This window comes from Curcuma longa, chromosome 1 (genome assembly GCF_044706935.1).
Source record: "Curcuma longa cultivar G26 ecotype Majalengka, Jawa Barat chromosome 1, ITB_CL_G26_1.1, whole genome shotgun sequence".
Classification (NCBI taxonomy): Eukaryota; Viridiplantae; Streptophyta; class Magnoliopsida; order Zingiberales; family Zingiberaceae; genus Curcuma; species Curcuma longa.
In genome coordinates this window covers 422,373-434,592 of record NC_133861.1, presented here as the reverse complement: position 1 = coordinate 434,592, position 12,220 = coordinate 422,373, and the positions used below count along the sequence as shown (strand labels likewise).

General features: G+C 38.3%; 1 pseudogene; it reads left to right on the top strand.

Annotated features, from left to right (window-relative positions):
- The first annotated feature begins 5,498 nt into the window (after positions 1-5,498).
- On the top strand, positions 5,499-11,454 carry LOC141812696 (uncharacterized; annotated as a pseudogene).
- Positions 11,455-12,220: the final 766 nt, after the last annotated feature.

Sequence of the window (12,220 nt, the reverse complement as noted above, 5' to 3'; positions counted from 1 at the left end):
ATTGTACAAGGCATACAACACATAATTACAACATACTACACTAGTACAACATGTATTATCAATAAACAAAACCATTTATTAGAAATCAAATTCAATTCACACTGTTCATTGGTTATTTACAGAATTCATCACATGAATTAACCTCAATCAAAACAAACAATTTCAAACAAACTTATTCAACCATCCTTCAATACACACAGATAACCTAATTCAAAATGCTCAGCCCACAACAAAAACTGAACAAGATCAACAAGCACAACATGGGGGATTTGTGATTCATGTAACTACAAACAAGGAATTAAAACTCAGGGAAACTGATTTGATTAATGGAAGGAAAGTAGGGATAGTGTCCTTCAGATCGGCACAGAATCAACCATGCTCAGCACCGTGCAGTTGATGCCACACCAAGGGGAAGCGAGTCGCACCAGAGCAAGGCACCCTAGGTGGAGCACGAACGGAGAACCACTGCTCGGAATTCCTCCTTCGCCCTGCGTCCAGCTGCAACCAACAAACAGAATATTAGAGAAAGAAATCAAAACCCTTTACCTTGGTCACTTCCGGTGGATGGGATGATTGAAGCCAAGCACACGCGTTCCTAATGCCTCCGAACCACTTCGGCTTAGGGCACGGAGCTAGGGTTCAGCGAAAATGGAGCGCCAGAGAAGAAGATGGAGAACCACCCACACCAGCTCGCTGGGCTATGCGAACCGTCGAGCACCGGTAACCGGAGAACCACTCACAACCCACCGTTCCGCGACGACGGGGAAGTCGGACCTCCGCGCCTCCGAACCACTTCGGCGCTGATCCGGTGAAGGCGACGGTGACAACCAACGGAGCCGAGGCTGATCTGTGTGATCGGAAGGGTGAAGAGGGAGAGGTGGCGCGCGACGGAGCTCGGCGAAAAGCGTCGTCGGCGGCGGAGAGAAGTCGAAGGAAAACCTAGACACCGAGCTACCTCGCCCGAACGCGTGCCTTCGCGTTTTGTTGTTTAATCCCAAGTGACATCAGCCGGACCATAACTTGAACCGGACCGGCTAAACTTTAATCAATGGGCTTGAACCAAGCCCAAGTTTGACTTGATCAGCCACATTGAACTGATTTAACTGAACTTTGAGTTGATTTGATCCAGATTTGAGCCCAAATTGAATCTAACTGAACCCTTTGAACCGAATTAACCATTTTTGCACCGGATTGAGCCAAATTGAACTCTGATTTGAATCAGACTCAAACCAGGATTTAATTTCCTCCAAATTGAGCTTATTTGTGGCTTCATCCTAATTTCCTGCAAAACAATCAAATTTAAACAATTAATACTTGTAAATTACTCAATTAATGAAAAATATAGAATGAAGCCACAAATTCATTAAAGATAAGAAATAAGCTCAAAACCCAAATTATGACATAAAATATGATCAAAATAATCCAAAATAATCCCTAATTAACCCTGTCAAATAATGAATTATCAAATCCCCCACACTTATTCTTTCACGTCTCGTGAAAGTAAACCTAAACAAACAAATTTTTCACCCTAGCAATGATACATCAAATTAGAAGTTCATAACAATGAGCTAAATAGAAGTACCAAACCTTAGAGATACAAACAATCCAGAATTCATTTCATACATGGATCAACAACCCAGAAATTTCAATATACTCTGAATAAGTTAAAAATGATGACCATAACCTCACAGGAGAATAATAGAGTGGCTCATCCTCATAAACAAGTGACAAGTGGAGTGCTCTCAAGCTACTCATGGATCATGCCTTACCATAGGCTTGCTCTTCTTCTCATCTCCACCACTATATATACACAAAGTTGCATAATCATGAAGGCTTATTAGAGTTTCAAAGGAAACATGCTAAGAGGAATGAAGCTCAACAATAATGTGCAATGAAAGATGGAAACAATGCAAAGAAGAAAGTAAGTGGAAGAATTGAAAACACATAACATGTATCATAGATGAGTATAGTAAGCAATGCCCAAGAGAACATATCATCCAAGCTAACAAGGGGAAAAACTAATAGCAAGACATATCATTCCATCCTCTCCTAAACTCAAACCAATCTAATGAAGCTCATAGTAGGAGAATCCCAAATAGAACTTGCTACTAACTATCGTCCATTTACAAACTTTTATTTCCCTATCAACTAAACAACAACCAAACAACAAGCCAATGAATTTTTTTTTAAAACAATGAAACAAAACTTTTTTTTTACAATCAAACTTTTTTTTTTTTTTTTTTACATGAACAGAATCTGTTCATTCTTTTTTTTTTTTTTTTTTTTTTTTTTTTGAACAGAAGATTTTTTTTTCACAATTTTTTTTTTTTTTTTTCATTTTTTTTTTTTTGTTTTTTTTTTTTTTTTTCAACAGAAGGTTTTTTTTTTTTAGAAAAGAAAAAATACCTCAACAAAAATGAAACCTATCTAATGAGCACAATCAACAACTAAATCCTACTAGTTTGCCAATGGTGAAATAATAAATGATGAAACATTAAAACACATCCCCCACACTTAAACTATTGTCCGTCCCGGGCAAAAACTCATCTCAACAATCAATGTTTCCAATTCCAAGGGAAAAGAAAAACAAAACATGGTATGGTATGGAAGAATGAAACATATGATGGAAGGATTTATTTAAAGCTATACTAAGAAGAGAGAAATGATGTGAAACAATGAAATAGCCTTCATAATCAATGTAACTTCATGTTATTGTGATTTCAATAGAATCCGAGCAAGTTCTAGCTTAACATTCTCCATAAGTGCCACTCAATCAAAGAAATCAATCAGGCTCAGTCCTCACTAGGTAAATGTAGGTCATCATCTCAACTTATCAAAGCAAAATTCATCCCTAAGTCATATCCTCACGCAATCCACAAAATCTTTCATGCTTTGTTATCTCTAAAAATTCGATAAACCATTTAACTACATCATCACAACTCCTAAGGTGAGTGAAATCATGCATAGGGGAAAATTATTCTAACAAGCAAAAACAACTCACACAACCTAAATCAAACCAAAGCAAACTCCCAAAATAGACAAGTAATGAAATATGTACAAAAAGAAAGTGAGGTGAAATCGAATACTCCCCTATCAACTGGGTAGATGGCATCGTAGAGGTTCACTTCTTCCACAATCTTTTCCTTCTCCACTTCATGAAACTTTTTGAGACGGTGTCCATTCACTTTGAAAGTCCTACCTGTGGAAATCTCCTGTATCTCGACAACACCATAAGAAAAAGTGTCAGTCACAATATAAGGACCTTCCCATCTGGATCTCAACTTACCTTTCAAGAATCTAAGTCGAGACTTATACAAGAGGACTTTATCACCAATGTGAAACTCCCTTGGTAAAATGTGCTTGTCATGAAATCTTTTAGTCTTTTCCTTGTAAATGCGGGAGTTCTCATATGCCTCTAGTCTGATCTCCTCAAGCTCCTGAAGTTGCAGTTTTCTTTCCTTACCAGCTTTGTCCATGTCCAAGTTGCAAGCTTTCACTGCCCAATAAGATCTGTGCTCTATCTCCACAGGCAGGTGACAAGCTTTGCCATAAACAATCCTGTACGGGGACATCCCTATCGGGGTCTTGTAAGCTGTGCGATACGCCCACAATGCATCCTCCAGTCGCTTGCTCCAATCTTTTCTGTCTGGGCTCACTGTCTTTTCCAAAATCAGCTTGACTTCTCTGTTCGACACCTCAGCCTGACCATTTGTTTGGGGATGATAGGGTGTGGAAGTCTTGTGCATTACCCCGTACTTGCATAACATGGCCTTCATGTGTCGGTTGCAAAAATGGGACCCTTGATCGCTGATGATCGCCCTGGGTACCCCAAACCTGCAAAAGATGTGAGACCTGACAAAATCCACAACAACTCTAGAATCGTCAGTCCTGGTGGGTATGACCTCCACCCATTTGGAAACATAATCAACTGCCAACAAGAATATATAAGAATCCAAAAGATGCAGGAAATGGACCCATGAAATCAATGCCCCATACATCAAAAATCTCACAAAATAACATATTATGCTGAGGCATTTCATTCCTACGTCCTATGTTCCCAGTTCGTTGACACCTATCACAAGATTTACAAAAATATATGCATCACGAAACAGGGTAGGCCAATACAATCCAGACTCTAACACTTTCCTAGCAGTTCTGTTGGAGCTAAAATGTCCACCACATGCAGAAGAATGACAAAATGATAAAATAGACTGAAACTCAGAGTCAGGAATGCAACGTCTAATAATCTGGTCACTACAAAATTTCCATAAATAAGGTTCGTCCCACACATAATATTTCGCCTCACTTTTGAATTTGTCTTTCTGTGCTTTTGTAAATTGTGCAGGAAAAATATGTGCAACCAGAAAATTAACCAAATCAGCATACCATGGGGACTCACCCTGCAGCTGTAAAAGCTGCTCATCTGGAAAAGCATCGTCAATCGGTATAGGCTCCTCGTCCCCCGCAATCCTGCTCAGGTGGTCTGCTACCAGGTTCTCCCTCCCGCTCCTATCGCGTATCTCCACGTCGAATTCTTGGAGCAGAAGCATCCATCTGATAAGTCTTGGCTTTGCATCAGGCTTCTTTAGGAGGTACTTCAAAGCTGCATGATCAGAGAAAATAACCACATGAGAGCATAGCAAATATGATCTGAATTTATCTAAAGCAAACACAATGGAAAGAAGCTCCTTTTCTGTGGTCGTGTAGTTCGCTTGTGCAGCATCCAGGGTTCTCGAAGCATATGAAATGACGTGAGGTGCTCCATCAACCCTCTGTGCCAAAACTGCTCCCACTGCATAGTTCGAAGCGTCGCACATCAACTCAAATGGGAGGGTCCAATCTGGAGGTCTGATAATGGGTGCTGATACAAGAGCTGCCTTCAGCTGGGTAAAAGCTTCCTTGCACTTCTGATCAAAGTCGAACACCACCTCTTTCTGCAGCAATTTTGTCAATGGCAGAGCAATCTTACTGAAATCCCTAATGAAGCGCCTGTAGAAACCTGCATGTCCAAGGAAAGATCGCACTTCCCGCACGCATGCGGGGTAAGATAAAGCAGATATAGCACTAATTTTAGCAGGATCTACTCTGATGCCATCACTAGAAATAATATGACCTAGTACAATGCCATGCTCAACCATAAAATGACACTTTTCAAAATTCAGCACCAAATCAGTCTCAATACATCTGCGCAAAACTCGTGACAGGTTATCCAAACATGCATCGAAAGATGTGCCATATACCGAAAAATCGTCCATAAACACCTCCATGCAATGTTCTAATAAATCTCCAAAAATGCTTACCATACATCGCTGGAAGGTTCCTGGGGCGTTGCAGAGTCCGAATGGCATCCGTCGATAAGCGAAGGTCCCGAACGGGCAGGTGAAGGTGGTCTTCTCCTGATCCTCGGGAGCGATACATATCTGGAAATAAACCGCATCAGGTCTCCAAGGTGAACAGCCTCTGGCCCACGGAACAATGTAGGCAAAGGAAGTCGGCAAATGGATCTGTAACTTCGGGAAAAGGATTGGGTGTTTAGCTTGACTCTAGTCTGACTTTGTGAAATGACTTGAGAGGGGTAGGTCCTCTTCCCACTCCATTGGCAAGTGAAATTTGCATTTCTACAGAGTTTATTCATAAAGAACATACTAATGTGGCTCCAATTATGGGTCACAAAAAGGATGATCAAAGAGATTGTAACACTCTATGCTCTGAAGTTGTTGAGGGCTCACCAGTGTCTGACTCTGTTGTAAGAATCCAATGTGGCAAATCAATGCAAAAGGACCCTGATGAGTATTTTATTGGAGCAGAACAGACTGCTAAATTTGGAGATGAGGTGACTGTTGAAGGAAACGCTAGGAGATTAACTATGTCAGTGGCTACACCTTTAATGTCTGATCATGCTATAAACTCACTTGATCTTCATAATAAAGTTGGTTATAAAGAAGCTTCACCTGGATTACCTATAGAATGCAATCCACATAGAATAACTAGGTCAAAGCAAAAGGGATCTGAGGAATATCTTAACAGAACAAAACAGATGAGGTTACTGTTAAATGCAACTCCAGGAGAATAACTAGGTAATGCCTGATCAAGCCATCAATCAATCATTTACTAGGAACTCACTTCCTCTTCATAGTAAAGTTGGTGATAAAGCAGCTTCATCTGGATCATCTGCAGAACATAATCCATGTAGCATACCATAACTAGTGATAGGAACTCGTCTGGTCTTCAAAGTAAAGTTACTGATGAAGTGTCTTCATCTAGATCACTTGATTGTCTTAAGGAACACACTACAACTATCAAGTCGTTCAGAATATTTAAGTGCAAATCCTCATGATCATGAGGAAAAGATTCATTCTAGATCTTGTGAAACTTCACATGATCTGGTTTGAAATAATCTGCTAGAAGTTCAATGAAGCACACAAGAGAAGAAAATTACAAGACAGACTTAATCCAGCACAGCGTGATCTTCAGATTGATAATGCTGTAAATACTTGCCCAGAATCATAAGAGACAGACTTTGCTGCATCCGCTCCTAATATTGTGCATGATACAGGAAATGTTACTGCAGGAAGGTTGACTGCAACTTCTGGTTCAACTCAACCAGAATCTGGTGCTCAATTGAAAAATCATTCATTAGAATCTAAATACTCACTGAGAAGCTTGCGTAGAAACATCAAGGGACTTTCTTATTCAGACCCTGATGGGACTAATAACATAACTAGTTCAAAAAGATTAAGAAATTTGACAGCAAAAGTGTGTGAAATATCATGGCCAAAAAGGAGAAAATTGAATTTCTATTCAGACAGTAGGAGCCTGGCTACTACTCCAAAAACAAGGCTTCGTCAGTTTATGCCTGCACAGGATGGAAGTTTACAAAGTGCTTCACTTGAAGAAATACAGAAGATATCTCCCTCTGCTTCACTTGAAGAAATACAGAAGATATCTCCCTCTAGATCCAAGTTTAATTGTGAAGTAGCAAAGGTTGTCTCAGGCAGTCACTCAGAAGAATTTCATCAAAGGCAAAATCAGTGTGGGAGGGAGAGAGGTACTGAAATGTCCTTCCATAATACATAAACTAGAAAAACTCAAGACTTCAGGTATACTAATTATAATTTATTTGTGCAATAGTTTGTAGCTTAAGAGAAATTAGGGAGAGATCCAGCGTCACTTATAAGAATAATGTCATATGATTAATATCTGTTTGAATTGTTTTCTTAATCTACCAAAGCTTTTGCATGCTTGAAACTCTTCATTGCCTCTCTGGCTTGGGAGACTGTATTAGATAGCCAACTAATCCTATCCAAGGAACGGTTATGTATCCAGCAACAAGTGACTCAAGATATCAACTAGGTCAACAGGAGTAGCAACAGAATAGCATTAGATCATGTCAAAGGTCAACTAGGTTAACAGCAGAAGCAATAGGATAGTTATTAGATCATATCAAGGGTCAACTAGCAAGTAGCAAGCAACAGGTATCACAAGGTATCAACAAGATAAGCATCATCAGTAACAAAAGTATCGACAAGACAGATAAAAGCAACATACAAGAGATCATATTAAGGTCAAAGGTAAGTATCAAGCCATGAATCAAGCAACGACTATGATAAGAATAGTAATAAAGTAATCGTGCACTACGAAAGGAGAACCTGTGTTGACCAAGCACAGGAGTACCCACCTGGTGTGACATACGTCAAAATCAAAATCTCTCCGTATAATAGGATCTAATAAATGTCTTCTACATAGCAATCGGAGAACATATCACAAGGGAAGATCCTCTTCCTCTTAGAAAAGTTCCTTCACACATCTCCTACATAAACTTTTATTTTATGAAATTCTATTTATAGTCAACGATCTACTCAAACCTAAGATCAAATTTCTCATTGTTCTCTAAACATTAGACATTAGATTTAATGGCATTAAAAGATAACAAAATTTGGCTATTGAAATTGAGAAAAGTATACAATTTCTAATGATACATACATTTTATGAGATTAACCAGAGTTACCAGTGGACATCACCTTATGCTCCATCAATTAGATATTACCTTAGTTAATAGCTCATTCATTCATTCTAAATAATCTTTCTAGAATTTAACCTTCAATGAAATTGGTGGCCCCTTCAAATCTTCCATTGAAACTAGTGAATATTTAGTTCAACTATAACTTCTTCTCGTAATACCAGATTTATTCTAAAAGTCCTACATGATTCTTCTTCTAACTCATATTGCATTCCTTTTATGATGATTCACCGTTACTATTTCTAACTAAGGGATTAGAATCATTGCCCAAGTATGTTACCAAATTCACACGAAAAGTCATCAAAGTTAAGATTCCTAAAATGACAGAACCATACCAATTTACCCAAACCAATCGTAAAGAATTTATCATGTTCAAAATTCATAAAATGGTATAGTTTGTAAGCTTCTAGCATCCTCACAGCCACCCACCACAACCACTATCATAAGAACTAAGAGATGAAACCCTATCTCGGTTGCAGAAAAGATGAAACCCTTTTTCTTACCGGCAAGGAGGTTGCGGTTGGCAAGGGACAGTGGCAGCCGACGGGCGACGGGCGGTACCAGTTCGGGCGGCGTCGGTTGGACGGCAGCGGAGGTGACGTCAATCGAAGGAGGAGGGAGGCGTTCCGGCGTCGGTGGCGTAGGCTCCAAGTGGCGCCGGCTGAGGAGCGCAGGGGCACACGGGGAAGAAGTCGCGGCACGGGGCAGGGAAAGAGGAGAAGCGGCGAGCGGCGGTGTCGGCCATGGTGACGGGGGAGAAGAGTCGGGCGCTCCCCTGTTTTATTGAGGAGGAGTATTGGGTTGAACCGGCTTAACTTAGGATTTACTGTGCTAAATCAATTTAAAACCTAAGATTTATTATAACGATTGAACTCGATTACTGTAGAGAACCGGATTCAAACTTGGTTCGATTGGTTTACTAACCAAATGATCTCCGATTTAACTAAAATCAATTTTGTTGTATTCATCTTTGCAAGATAAATCTTTTCATCTATTTTATTTTATCAAAACCTCTTCCAATATGAATCAAATCAATTTGGTTTGATTTAATTCAATCTTGATTCGTTTGGTTCACTAACTAAATGATTTTCGATTTAACTTAAACCAAATTTATTTGATTCGTCTTTGCGAGACGAATCTTCTCATTCACTTTATTTTATCTTAATCTTAACCTAATTCTAGATTCAACTCGACCTAGTTAACCTAAATGCTAAATGAGCTTGGCTAATTTATGTTTCAATCCACCTGATTCGAACTAATTAGGACTTGATCTTTAATTGGTTAGTTCAAACCCTATATCTAGGATATTACAACTTCTCTCTTTAAATGTTCAAAAAGGTAGTTTAAGAAGTCTGATTACACCTACAATCGCTGCATTAGGAAACTATAAAATCAATAAGCTTCCTAATGTTTTTCAATCATTGCCTGATGGATTCTTGGAGTATGTGAAATTAAATGACCCCCTTTGTCTTCATAATGATTATGGAGAGCAATTTAGGACAAATGAACATGCCAAAGCATCTCTACATGGTAGTTCAGAATCTACTTTTGACTTTTCATTCATGGAGAGTTCTTATTCTCATAGTGCACCGTCATCTTGTGATACATTTGATTGGGCATCCAATAAACCTCCTCTGACACCACCAATTGGAAAGTCGAGCTCAATAAGAGTTTCAGGGAAAAGTGCTGCTTCTAGTTCACAAACATTGGCTGGCTACTAATCCTGAACTTGTGTGCTTCCGGATTGATGAGAATTCTACCACTTTAGAGGGCAATAAGTGCTCAGATGAATTAGGCATTTCTTGTTAGACTTGCTCAAAACAATTCAAAGTTCTTGATAATCGAGAGCCACTTAAAGATATCTCTTCAAGATATAGAAATGCACAAAATTCCTGTCCTCTTACCAAGTTTATTGCAGGAAGCACAAGTGTTCAATCCTTACATAAAAAATTCTCTTGTGCTACTGAAATTAATGTTCATTCATCCATGGGAAGCTCTTATACTAGCAATATGGATCAGATGGGAGACATTGGGAATCAATGTTTTTCAGCCAATGGAGATATAGATAGGAACGTGGCTAAATCCTTAAGCAGCAGGTCTAGTGAACCTGAAATTAACATTAAGCCAGGCAAGCATTCAGAAGGGATATAAGCCAAATAATATTGTCTTCAATGTATCCTCCTTCATCCTAATGATTAAGAAAAAGCAGCAAGCCACAACAACAAAAGGTAATCTTTTATTAAAATAATTATTTTTAATAAATTATTTTATTAAACTAAAATTATCAAATTATATTAATTATTTTAATAAAATAATCGTGTGATGAGGAGGCGTTCAACATTGTAGCCGTCTTTTTTTATTTTCTATTTTTCAACTACATTTTCATTCTCTATAGAAACTAATATTTTATTATTTTTTATTTTCTTAGAAAATGACTTCTCATTTTTTAGAAGATGAAATTGGAAAACACAAAATAAATAGTAATTTCTAAAAAATAAAAAAATAAAAATAAAAATTGATCAATCCAAACGGCCTCTTAGGTTCCAAATATTTAAACCAAATAATGTTGATAGGTTTTTGACACCGTTTTTTTTTTACTACTTTCAAAAAACTTAATAGTGTGAATGACTGATTAAGGGCATCTCCAATGTAATGCAAGAACCTCAAAAATGTTTTTTTTATATTTTTCATGTACCATATCATTATCATATCAAAAGGAAAAAAATCACACTTGTCTCTTCACTATAAAAAAGTAACAATTATAAATTATTTTTTTTAAAATGTAACATAAATGTATATAAAATTTTAAAACAATAAAAAAAAGTTTTTAGAAATTTTATATAAAGAGAGAATACAATTTTAATAGATAATATAAAGGATCTTAGTGCTGGGAAATGTGGTGTTCCTAATGCTGAGGAGATGATGGATTGTGGTGGTGTAATGGTAGGAATTAATGGTGATGTTAATGTGTTAATGTAGTGTAGTGGTAATAATAGTGATGGTGATGATGATGGAGTGATGGTAGTGGTAGTAATGATGATGGTGATGACGTTGATGGTAGTAATAACATTATATATATTCTTTAGCTAGGAGTGATAATTAGGAGGGGTGGTGAAGGAGTGGTATAGTGATGATGATGATGATGATGATGATAGTGGTAGTGGTAGTAGTAGTAGAGCATGATAGTGGTGATAGTGGTAGTGATAGTAGGTAGTGGTAGTAGTAGTGGTAGTGGTAGTGATAGTGATAGTGATAGTGGTAGTAGTGGTAGTGGTAGTAGTGATAGTGATAGTGATAGTGATAGTGGTAGTGGTGATAGTAGTAGTGGTAGTGGTGGTAGTGATAGTGATAGTGATAGTGGTAGTGATAGTAATTATGTAGTGGTAGTGGTGGTGGTTATAGTAATAGTGGTAGTGATAGTGGTAGTGGTATAGTGATAGTGATAGTGATGATAGTGATAATAGTGGTGATGATAAAAAAAAATTTATATCATCCTCACACATACCCATACCTATCACTCACACACTTTCCTCAACATCACTCAACAACACTAAACATATATCACTACCACCCCCCTTAATCATTAATCAACCCCCTCTCTCATCATCATTAATCAACCCCCTCTCTCATCATCTCATCAACGGCCTTAATCAACCCCTAACCTATATTATTCATTGGCATGACCCAAAAAAAATTAAAAAAACACTTCGGAAGTGCGGACGGAGCATTAAACGATATCAGATGGGTCTGAAACTGGACCAGTATGTAGATCTCACAGAGAGCTTCGAAATGCATCCGACTGTGACTCATTTTGATTCCCCAGTCAAAAGTTATGCCCCATTAAAGTTTATTATGGATAGTGAAAAAATTTTTAGAGATGCGGATGGAGCACTAAACGATCCCAAAAGGGGCCAAAAGTGGGTGGGTATGGGTAAACCCAATACCAAATCGTACCTCTCTCAAAGAGCTTTCCAACGGATCCGACCGTGCCTCGTTCTGATTCCCCAGTCAAAAGTTATGTCCATTTGAAGTTCAGTCTACATGTTGAAAAAACCTTTTGAGATACGTATGGAGCATTAAACGATGTCGGATGGGTTTGGACCTGAAGGCAAATATGTAGCTCTCATCGAGAGCTTCAAAACGCTTCTGACCGTGCCTCATTCTGATTTCCCAGTAAAAAGTTATGCCTTGTTGAAGGCC